The sequence below is a fragment of the Polypterus senegalus genome, chromosome 12, assembly GCF_016835505.1.
Source record: "Polypterus senegalus isolate Bchr_013 chromosome 12, ASM1683550v1, whole genome shotgun sequence".
NCBI lineage: Eukaryota > Metazoa > Chordata > Cladistia > Polypteriformes > Polypteridae > Polypterus > Polypterus senegalus.
This window is the reverse complement of record NC_053165.1, coordinates 87,258,116-87,270,168: the sequence shown is the minus strand read 5'-3', so window position 1 is coordinate 87,270,168 and position 12,053 is coordinate 87,258,116. Positions and strand designations below refer to the sequence as shown.

The 12,053-nt window shown below is 43.9% G+C and overlaps 1 protein-coding gene across 2 annotated transcripts in view; it reads left to right on the top strand.

Moving 5' to 3' along the window:
- The window catches only part of adamtsl3 (ADAMTS-like 3), a 486,079-nt gene that overhangs the window by 156,202 nt on the left and 317,824 nt on the right, over positions 1–12,053 (top strand). The gene's annotated exons all lie outside the window — the stretch shown is intronic.

Genomic DNA, 12,053 nt, shown 5'->3' with positions numbered 1-12,053 from the left:
GACTCTGGCAAATTTGAAATTGCTTGTTAATCTAGCGTGCACCCCTTTGTGATGTGGGTGGAAACCTCTCTAACTTTAAAAAAACCCAAAATAGGAGCCATGCTGACCAATCAAATGCAAAAGACGTTCAAAAACATTAAAGAAGAGTACAACATAACAAAGTATTACTTTTGCTTCTTCATCTTTTCCCACTTCTCTGTGAGGTTGACGTGTGTGTCTGCTTTCCAAACAGCTCGGCGCTGCACCTCCTCCCCACTACAGCCCTTTTTCTTCAGATCTTCTTTTACTTTATCCATTGTCAAGGATAGACAAATAAAGGAGCCAAAAAAAGGTTTGGGGCAGCCACTTGTATAATATTCCTGGCTGCTAAACGATAAACTGGTTGTACAGATGTGTAAAGGTTTGGGTCCAACGTAGAACTGATTTGCTTGTATAAAGATGGCGGCGGAGGACATGATGTCATCAATAGGGCCAGAACCGGAAGTAGTGTAGTTGGGGGCGGGACCAGAAGTGATGTCATCAATAGGGCTGGCACCAGAAGTGATGTCATTGGGTCCAGACAGAATTTTCCATAACAGGTCTGCAGAGAAGTGAAAGAAAGAGCCGGTGTCGTCTGCCACCCACTGGTCTGGCATGGAATTACTCTTATTCAGGCCCTTTAGCCTGCCTCCCATGCACACGTGTGTGACACCATCCATGTCCACGTGTGTTCTTCCTCACTTTCTCTTCCCCTGGACTTCCATTCCATTCACTTTTTTGCCCACATATTCATTTTCTCTCCACATCACATGTCCGTACCACTTCAACATGCTTTTCTGCACTTTCTTAGATGTCTATCCCACTTTTGTTGTACAGTACCTCTGATGGTCTAGTTTCTTATAGTTACCTTACCTTTTGTATGAAAATGTGCTATAGAAATAAATGTTGTCGCTGTTGTTGTTCCAATTATTCTATCCAAACTGCACTCTGTAGTTTTTCTCTGCCTCTAATTGTCCATCTTGGGCTACCACTGATCCTTGATATTTAAACTTCCCCACACTTTCCCAACAGCTCTCCTTACAGGCTAACTTCTCAATTCTGATCATCATTAAACCTCAGATGTTCTGTCTTCTTCTTCTTCCTATTTATCTTCAGTCCTCTATCGTCATCACCCATTGCATGGCTACACTCAGGTCTCAATCTGGGTGGTTCGTCATATGGTGGGTGCAACAATGTGCTGTAATCAGCGCCTTCTCTATTCTTCCAACTTCCTCTCCACTTCCTATTTTCTGCTGCTACACAACACAGTACCATCAGAATAAACGCAGTAGTGATGATACAAAACTTATTTTGTCTTTCCAGTTCCACTATAAAAGATGGTGGCATTCAATGCTCCTTATACCTTCTTCCAATTGTTCCATACACGCCACACTCTGTGAATTATGTCTGCCTCTCCTACTTGGGGTAGCACTGATCCTCGATATTTAAACTTCTCCACTCTTTCCCTTACAGGCTAACTTCTCAATTCTGATCATCATTAAACCTCAGATGTTCTGTCTTCTTCTTCTTCTTTCTATTTATCTTCAGTCCTCTATCTTCATCACCCATTGCATGGCTACACTCAGGTCTCAATCTAGGTGGTTCGTCATGTGGTGGGTGCAACAATGTGCTGCAATCAGTGCCTTCTCTATTCTTCCAACTTCCTCTCCACTTCCTATTTTCTGCTGCTACACAACACAGTACCATCAGAATAAACCCAGTACTTATGATACAAAATATGTTTTGTCTTTCCAGTTCCACTATAAAAGATGGTGGCATTCAATGCTCCTCACACCTTCTTCTAATTGTTCCATACACACCACACTCTGTGAATTATGTCTGCCTCTCCTACTTGGGGTAGCACTGATCCTCGATATTTAAATTTCTCCACTCTTTCCCAACAGCTCCCCCTTCAGGCTCCTGATCGACATTAAACCTCAAATATTCTGTCTTCTTCTTCCTATTTATCTTCAGTCCTCTATCTTCATCACCGGTTGCCCTTAGGTCCCAATCCAGGTGGTTTGTCGTGTGGTGGATGTAGTGATGCGCTATAATTAGCGCCTGCTCCTAACCTTCTCCTTCTCCTTCCACTTTCTTCCTTTTCTATTCTTCCAACTTCTACTCCATTTCCTCTTTTCTGCTGCTACACAACACAATGACATCAGAATAAACGCGGTACTGATGATTCAAAACCTGTGATGACTTTCCAGTTCCACTATAAAAGATGGCGGCATTCATAAGAGCATTCTCTAGACTTCAGTAATATAAAGAGAAGGCCCTTCAAAAATAAAACAAACAAACTAACAAATTATGTAGAAAGGAGATCATTTTGGATGTTGTCGGGTTATTGATTTTGGGTTAACATTGTGTCACTCCGTCATTCTGTGTATTGATCCCACGAAGAGTTTCTTGTCACTTATTAATAACTTAGTCGCACCTGAGCCACTCTCATTAGACTCAGTAACCAAAGTAAACACTCAGAAGCCTTCAAGATTTTGACTATTTTAGAGCCTCGACTCGCTATGAAAGATGATAAATGGCTACCTTGTGATAGATGGGCTCCACGTCCAGAGGTGATTTCTTCCTTTTGCCAATGCGGCCAGAATTTGATTTGCCTCCTTACAACTTTAAATAGGAAAAAAAAAAAAAAATCAGATACACGGACGATTGAAAAAGTCGATTTGGCCATCAACACAGAGAGGGTGACTGCTTCCGCCCCTATGATGGGGATTAAAAATACAGAGGAGAAATTAACAGATTTAAGGACTGCACAACGTACACTTGTTTTAATGCATTTGTGATATGTTGCATCATTATAATTGTATGCAATATGTCTTTTTAGAAATGGTTTAAGTTGATAGATAGATACTTTATTAATCCCAATGGGAAATTCACATACTCTAGCAGCAGCATACTGATAAAAACAATATTAAATTAAAGAGTGATAACAATGCAGGTATAACAGACAATAACTTTGTATAATGTTAACGTTTACCCCCGGGTGGAACTGAAGAGTCGCATAGTGTGGGGTCTCCTCAGTCTGTCAGGAGCAGGACGGTGACAGCAGTCTGTCCCTGAAGCTGCTCCTCTGTCTGGAGATGATCCTGTTCAGTGGATGCAGTGGATTCTCCATGACTGACAGGAGTCTGCTCAGCGCCCGTCGCTCTGCCACGGATGTCAAACTGTTCAGCTCAGTGCCTACAATAGAGCCTGCCTTCCTCACCTGTTTGTTCAGGCGTGAGGCGTCCCTGTTCTTTATGCTGCCTCCCCAGCACACCACCGTGTAGAAGAGGGCGCTCGCCACAACGTCTGATAGAACATCTGCAGCATCTTATTGCAGATGTTGAAGGACGCCAGTCTTCTAAGGAAGTATAGTCGGCTCTGACCTTTCTTACACAGAGCATCAGTATTGGCAGTCCAGTCCAGTTTATCATCCAGCTGCACTCCCAGGTATTTATAGGCCTGCACCCTCTGCACAGTCACCTCTGATGATCACGGGGTCCATGAGGGGCCTGGGCCTCCTAAAATCCACCACCAGCTCCTTGGTTTTGTTGGTGTTCAGTTGTAAGTGGTTTGAGTCGCACCATTTAATAAAGTCCTTGATTAGGTTCCTATACTCCTCCTCCTGCCCACTCCTGATGCAGCCCACCATAGCAGTGTCGCCAGCGAACTTTTACATGTGGCAGGACACCGTGTTGTATTGGAAGTCCGATGTATGTTGGCTGAACAGGACCAGAGAAAGTCCAGTCCCCTGTGCTGCTGACCACAATGTCAGACCTGCAGTTCCCAAGACGCACATACTGAGGTCTGTCTGTAAGATAGTCCACGATCAATGCCACCAGGTGTGAGTCTACTCCCATCTCTGTCAGCTTGTCAATAAAGGAGCAGAGGTTGGATGGTGTTGAAGGTGCTAGAGAAGTCCAGAAACATAATTCTAACAGCACCACTGCCTCTGTCCAAGTGGGAGAGGGATCGGTGTAGCATATAGATGATGGCATCCTCCGCTCCCACCTTCTCCTGGTATGCGAACGGCAGAGGGTCAGGATAATTAAAAGAAAGACACAGTTTTCTTAAAATAGGCCATTGTAATTTTCTTCCTCCAAATCTTTAATGGTTGTAATTTATGCTAGAGGGGTTGGTTGCATGCATCGAACCACTTTGGCAAGGGAGACGCCATTCAGACATATAAGCCATTAGCCTAACTGAAGCCAAGGTCAAATGAACATGGATGCCCCTCTATGGGATTGTACAATTTGTGAACAACGTTCTGTAGTGAGATTTCTTTGGCCAGAGGGATTGTCATCTACTGAAATTCACTGAAGGATGTCAACTTGTGCAGGTCAGTAAGCTGTTTGGGTACCCATCTTGCGCAAACCTGACAGTACCCCAAGTCATCATGCACAGTAGCGTGAGCGGATCCATCGCTGATATCCAACAGTGCCGCAACAGCGGACAACGTAATGCGTCGGTGTTCTCGAATGAAGGCATTCGCCATGTCAGTGTGGGCTTGTGTGCATGACGTTGATGGTCAATGAGATTGAGCTTCGTCGGGTACTCTTGTTCTTTCTGCTTTAAAGTTTTCTACCCATTCATAAACTTTTCCTTGGGTCCTGCGCTTTTCACTTTTGTACTGAGCCAACATCTTTTGGTGAATTTCAACGAGTTTCATGCCCTCGGAAATCTCACTCTGGTGAATTGCTCATTGACGGTGCAATCCTGCAGCGGGGCGTCCATGTTCATTTGACCTTGACTTCAACTAGACTAACGGTAGAGCTCTGTACGGTGTGTGTTTTGAGCTACCCATAAACCTTTGGGAATGTTTTATATTATGTCCGCTTCTATCCATCGTGGTTACCTCGTAACCTTTCAAGTTGCCTTTACTTTTTGATTCACCCTCATACGTGGCTGCCAACTGTTAAATATCGGAGTCATCTTTGCTAATAATGTTCCCTGTGATGCACCCGACACTCCTGTGGCTAACCCTAACCTTGATGAGGTGGATGGATATTAATAGAGTGACGCAGAAATGACTCTCCAAGGTTTTCATGCTCGAGCAAAAGGAATATATCAAACCGGACAACTTTAAACAGACCATAACAGTTCCATCCAAAAATCTGTGCAGGTTAAATGGGGGTTTACGATCATCACGGATCCTGTTTGTTCTGCGTGTTATAAAAGTGACAAGTCCTGGAAATTGGAAATGAAGCCTGCAAAGAAGGGAATTTACGTGGACATGCTTCTAATCAAAGAACGGCCTCCTTTGCCAAGAAAGAAACTCACAAATATAACGCATGTGGTTTCTTTTTGCCTATTTTTTTGTTTTGTAGTGTACCAGGCTTGGCACTGGTCCGGCCACTCTGGGTGGGTACAGAATGAGCGTCTGGACTGAAACTGTGTGCCACCTTTGTTTAGGCACTAAAGTTTCGAAAACAGGCAGGCAGTCGTATGGAAGTCTGATGCTGGCACCTGATACGCCAAAAAATATTAAAAGAAACTCGAACTTCATCATGAACATGCAATCCAGCAGGGTCGGCCATTTCAGTTTTCAGCACTAAGGAGTACGTCCAAAAAAGCGTTTAAAATTAGACACGGGGGAAAAGGCAGAAGTAGAGCTGAAAATGGTAAGCAGAAAACTCGGAGCCACTTCGTTCCAACCCACGTTAAGTCACGGCTTCAGAACTGTCGCTCGGCCTTGTGGTCCACACACTTGGCCATGTTGAGTCAGGCTCACAAATGTCACTGAAAATATTGGCATCCTTACATTACAAAAATGTAAAACTTACTGCTGAAACGGGCAAAAGTATTTGGTATTAGCGAGTGCAGATATAAACCCTTGACACACATTTTTAGGAAGGCACTGCACACTGGAGAGATTCTGAAGGACTGGAAAATGGCAAATGTCATCCCATGACATGAAAAGGGTGACAGGGTAGATCCAAACAACTACAGGCCAGTAAGCTTAACGTGCCTCACAGGAAAATTAATGGAAGGAATTATTAAGGATAAGAGTGAGCAACACATGGCAAGGACAGGAGTGTTAGTGAGCAGTCAGCATGGCGTCAGAAGAGGGAGGTCGTGTTTAATTAACGTGCTGGAATTCTATGAGGAGGCAACAAAAGGATACGACCAAAGTGGAGCTCATGATATTATTGATCAGGACTTTCAGAAAGCATTTGATAAGGCGCCATGTGAGAGGGAAGTGGGAGTTCAGGGTGTGGTGTAATAGGAGGGTGATGGAGTGAGGAACCTTCTCAGAAATGGCTGATAATAAGAATGGTGTCCAGCAGGGGTCAGTGCTGAGTCCACTATTATCCTTCTATATAAAAGCGATCGGGATTGTCCTTCCGTCCCGTGAGTGCTACGCAGACGCGGAGTTTCACACACGCCCCGTCCATTTTGCAATGCACGATGGGATTTGTAGTTTAGTTTTTCCAGGTAAAAGATGATTTTCTACTCCAGACTGTGCGATATCTTCTTCTTCTTTCTTACTATATAAAAGCGGTCGGGATTGTCCTTCTGTCCCGTGAGTGTAGAGTGTAGCGGTATTCCGCTTATCACAGACTTACTACTTGCAGCTTGCGGTACAAAGCGACATGATGTGAGCAGAGTTCTGGTGCTCCCATCGTTCCCTTGCTTTTGTGCGCGATGCGCTGGAAAAATAGACAAAATTATGTCTCTGGAAATAATTAATGTTGATGGAGTACAAATGCCTCACCGCGTAGTAAATATTAGGGGGGTTCAAAAGGGCGACCTCAATATAGAAAAAAAGTTTACATTTCATCACAAAAATAACAGAAACTACGAGTATTAAAGTAATACCGCTCAAATGCAATATAACCAAATTAATGAGTTTGTATAAAATATCAAATTGATCTACATATTGGATTGTCTTAAGAAGTGGTCAACTTAAAAGTTGGTCGCCTTAAAAGGTGGGTCAGCCTAGTCTTCTTTTATAATACGCTACCGTGGAAATGTGTGCGTCTGTCTGTCCAGCCTGGCAGTGAGAGTTGGAGTCGGGGTGAGGTCTCCACCTCCAAGGATACTCAAGTGAGGAGAGCACGTCGGCAAAACGAAATGTCTGAAGAAAGACCGCGTCATTTAGCCCCTAATACAGCATGATATCTCTACATTTCAATTTTTTTTTCTGATGATTTCAGTAGTTTCTAGGAGCCTGTGCTTTTTACAGCACAGGCTTACACAGCTAGTTTTTCATATATATAAATGATTTGGATAGCAATACAAGTAACAAGCTGGTTAAGTTTGCAGATGATACCAAGATATGTGGATTAGCAGATAATTTGGAATCCGTTATATCATCACAGAAGGACTTGGATAGCAGACAGACTTGGGCAGATTTGTGGCAGATGAAATTTAATGTCAGTAAATGTAAAGAATTACAAGTAGGAAGTCAAAATGTGAGGTTTGAATACACAATGGGTGGTCAGAAAATCGAGAGTCCACCTTAAGAGAAGGATTTAGGAGTCGTGGTGGACTCTAAGCTATCAACTTCCAGACAGAGTTCAGAAGGCTAACAGAATGTCAGGTTATATAGCGCCTTGATGTGTGGACTACAAGTCACAGGAGGTTCTGCTCAAGTTTTATAACACACTGGTGAGGCCTCATCTGGAGTCCTGTGTGCAGTTTTGGTGTTCATTTAATATAAAGGACACAACAGCACAAGAGAAAGTCCAGAGAAGAGCAATGAGGCTGATTCAGGGCTACAGGGGATGAGTTATGAGGGAAGATTGAAGGAGTTGAACCTGTTAACAGTTTAATGTCAGTAAATGTAAAGTTTTACATGTAGGAAGTGAAATACGTGAGGTCCAAATACACAATGGGAGGTCTGGAAATCAAAAGATTTAGGAGTCAAAGTGGGACTCGACACTATCAGCCAGACGGTGTTCAGAATCCATTAAGAAGGCTAACAGAATGTCAGGTTATATAGCGCCTTGACGTGTGGAGTACAAGTCCAAAGATGTTCTGCTGAAGCTTTAGAAAAACACTGGTGAGGTCCCTTCTGGAGTCCTGTGTGCAGTTTTGGTCTCCAGTCTACAAAAAAGGACACAACAGCACTGGAGAAAGTCCAGAGAAGAGTGACAAGGCTGATTCAGGGCTACAGGGGATGAGTTATGAGGAAAGATTGAAGGAGCTGAACCTGTTAACAGTTTAATGTCAGTAAATGTAAAGTATTACATGTAGGAAGTAAAAATGTGAGGTTTCAATTCAAAATGGGAGGTCTAATAATCGAGAGACCACATAATGAGAAGGACTTAGGAGTCATAGTCGACTCAGCACTTTCAACTTCCCGACAGTGTTCAGAAGCCATTAAGAAAGGCTAACAGGATGTCAGGTTATATAGCGCCTTGACGTGTGGAGTACAAGTCACAGGAGGTTCTGCTCAAGCTTTATAACACACTGGTGAGGCATCATCTGGAGTCCTGTGTTCAGTTTTGATGTTCATATTACAGAAAGGACACAACAGCCCTGGAGAAAGTCCAGAGAAGAGAAATGAGGCTGACAAAACAAAGAGAAAGGGTCCCAGTCAGGTTAAGGGTTTTCTTGGAGCTCCAGATCACTAAGTGACGTCTCCTCCTATTGCGGCTGGGCTCTATGACGCTCTGACCAGAAGGGGTGAAGTCCGTTTCCACTGTGTTTTCCATTGTGTAGAAAGAAGGAATAATCAATGGTGGCAACAGTGCCCCTTCTTGCCCCGGGGTGGTATTACGTGCCTGAAATGTGATCCTCTGAGTGACAATATGTACAGAATACCTGTTAGAACACACACACGTCCAGAGTCGAGTATCTGATTGATCTGATTGTTAGTTGAAACAAATATTTCCAGTTAACGAAACTATACAAGGAAAGTGAAGTGCTAGATATGAAGGCCGGTTGAGGCTGAAACAATGGAGTTTCCCTTAATTTTCTAAATTCTGACAGTGATGAGCATCAGCTTGTATCCGACTCACTGATCAAAGCTACACAAAAGGGAAATAAACCACGGCAGAAAATTCCAGAGAAATTTTTTTTGCCGCCTATCTATGTCTGTCCACGCTTCCTATTCTCCGTTTCGTGCTTGACGATTTTTGTATGAAAGTGGCTCCTGACCTTCGCTCTTACCTCACTCCTTCAGTCTTTCATGCCCCCGTATCATTTTGATTATGTGAGTTCTCGACCTTCCCCGTTTTTTGCTTTGTTGACTGCCTGTGTGCCCACATTTCCTCAATTCCTGTTAGTCATCTGTGCCTGTTGTTTTTTTTCTTATGTTATGATTGTCCGTTATCAGTTTGTTTTTTTTCCTACTTGAACGGTGTGTGTGGCTGCCAAGTCTAATTGACCACACAGGCATCGGCTCATCTCCGTCAATTAATTGTGGTTTTTGTTCCTCCGTGCCATGGTCAGGTCAGGTCCGGTCAGGCTGGGGGGTAGAGGGCTCAGTAAATGCAAAAAAGGAGGTGACAATCCCGACAGTGTGTGACAATCACAGAACTGTCAAGATGGTGACATTTATATAGTGCACGTAATAATAATGCATGTTCAGTCAAACTGGTCAGGTCAGACACACGGTCCAGTCCCACCCATCTATCTCTCACAGCCAGGTGTTATGTGTGCATCCCCTTGGCCTGGTCCAGCCACTTGGGTCCTCAGCAATTAGGATCACCCTTGGTAATCATGCCACGTGGCCGTAGTGCCGTAACTGACGCTCCCTCACAATGCAGGTCATATGCCTCATTCGACACAAAGTCAAACCAGCGGTGCCCAAGGATTCTCCGAGGAGACACAGCACTGAAGGAGTCCAGTCTTCATCTCAGGTCACTGGATAGCGGCCATGGTTCACAAACCAGGAAGCAGCAGGACAAACTTGGACCTTTGTCCTTTTGCATAGATATCGGGAGTACCACACACACCTTTCCAGAGACCTCATGACCCCACCATGCTGACCCAATCCGTCTACTGACTTCATAGGAAGAGTCACCAGAGACATGAATGTCGCTGCCGAGGTAAGTAAACCTCTTGATGAGGTCAACACTCTCTCCGCAGACAGACACACTGCTGATGGCCGTGCCCTAGGAGGTCGTTAAAGGCCTACATCTATCAAAACCAAGTCAAACTATAAAGGAAAATAATTAAGTGTCTTAACTTTCCTTCAGGTCTCTTCAGTTTAGGGTCACAAAGAGACCTCTGGCTGACAAGGAGGTCTTTAGGAGGATCAAGGAGGTGGGAGACCCCTAATCCAGAAGTTAACTCCGGCGTGTGTTAGCACAGTAGAAGACAACCATAATAAGTTCCAGCCGGGCTTCAGTCGGATACAGGCTCGGCAATGTGGAAGCCAAGCGTGATGTGGCCTTGATTAGAGAATGGATTTGGAGGCCACAAGCTGAGGAATCTACACTAATAAAAGGCAAAGCCCTCACTCACTCACTCACTCACTCATCACTCACTCACTCACTGACTCACTCACTCACTCACTCGTCACTAATTCTCCAACTTCCCGTGTAGGTAGAAGGCTGAAATTTGACAGGCTCATTCCTTACAGCTTACTTACAAAAGATAAGCAGGTTTCATTTCGAAATTCTACGCGTAACGGTCATAACGGTTGACAACATTCACCATGTTGAACTTTCTTATTTATGGCCCCATCTTCACGAAATTTGGTAGGTGGCTTCCCTGCGCTAACTGAAACCAATGTACATACTTATTTCAGTGGTATGATGCCACTGTCGGCCGCCATATTGAAGTTTCCAATGTCACTAATTCTCCAACTTCACGTGTAGGTAGAAGGCTGAAATTTGGTACTTATTTTGGTGGTATGATGCCACTGTCGGCCGCCATATTGAACTTTTTCTTTGTTACTTATGGGCCCATCTTCAAGAAATTTGGTACGCGGGTTCCCAACGCTAACTGAATCCTACTTACGTACATATATACGTCCATAGCCTGCAGCTCGGTCACCGTGTGAGCGCGTTGGGTCCCCATCCCACGCTCCCACGTTGTTGGCTGCCTGCCTATATAAGGCCGTCCGTCGCTCTGGTCTCTACATTCCCTTCCTTGCTTCACCACGGGATTCACGTCTCCCTGCTGATAACTACAGCCTTTTTATTTAATCCATGGCTTCTCCACTGTTTTATTGTTCATTTATTACGATTATAGTTATTGTGTAGGTATTTTAGACTTACTTTACATTGTTCAGGTACCCATTTCCTTTATCATTCCAACCGTACCCCCATTAACATGTCTATCGAGGTGATCACCATCGATCAAAGAACTGTCACTTACCGAGTGGTTTCCATGCCCGGAGATGGCCTGCCTTTTCCATTCTCTGTGTTACATATTGCACGGCCATATCAGGCTCACTCTTGATATCTGGAGGAACATTGTGTCTTATGTATTGAATGACTGGGACAGGTTCAAGGTGTGGACTGATGACGTACAGGAGATAATTAGACTACACAGGAGCACTAGAAGAGTGAAATGCTTAAGCCCTTCACCTATGGATCTGCATGTGAGTTGATGGCTGCCGCTGAATTGTTCGGTTGTCATTTTCAAGTGTACAGAAATGGCCAAATATTTTACACCTTTGGACAACCGCCAATGCCTCTTAAACATCTTAGACTGACAGGTGACGATTTCAGTAGTGGACACTTTGATGTTTATGAATGTTTAAACTCTCAAAAGCTGGATGTGAAGTTATCGATGAAACCGGTTGTGTGCTTACAACGCTTGACAGATGCCGAATGTCACTTCAACACAAGTCCTACAAATACTGTCGTCATTGAAACAAACCATGAAACTCAAACCGATTATGACAGCAGCAATCCAAGCTGTGAGATTTGAGACAAGATTACTGTTCACATGGCCGACTGTACGTTACATGCTCAAGAGTAAGATCAGCGCACAGCTTGGTCAGATTACAACCGGAGGGCCGAACTCACAATGTGGTATACAAAGAGATCCTTAACAAATAATTATTGGTATATTTTCCCTCAGTTTAAAAAGGTTTAATTTTCTTCTTAATAAAAATATTAAGGCAGTACTTT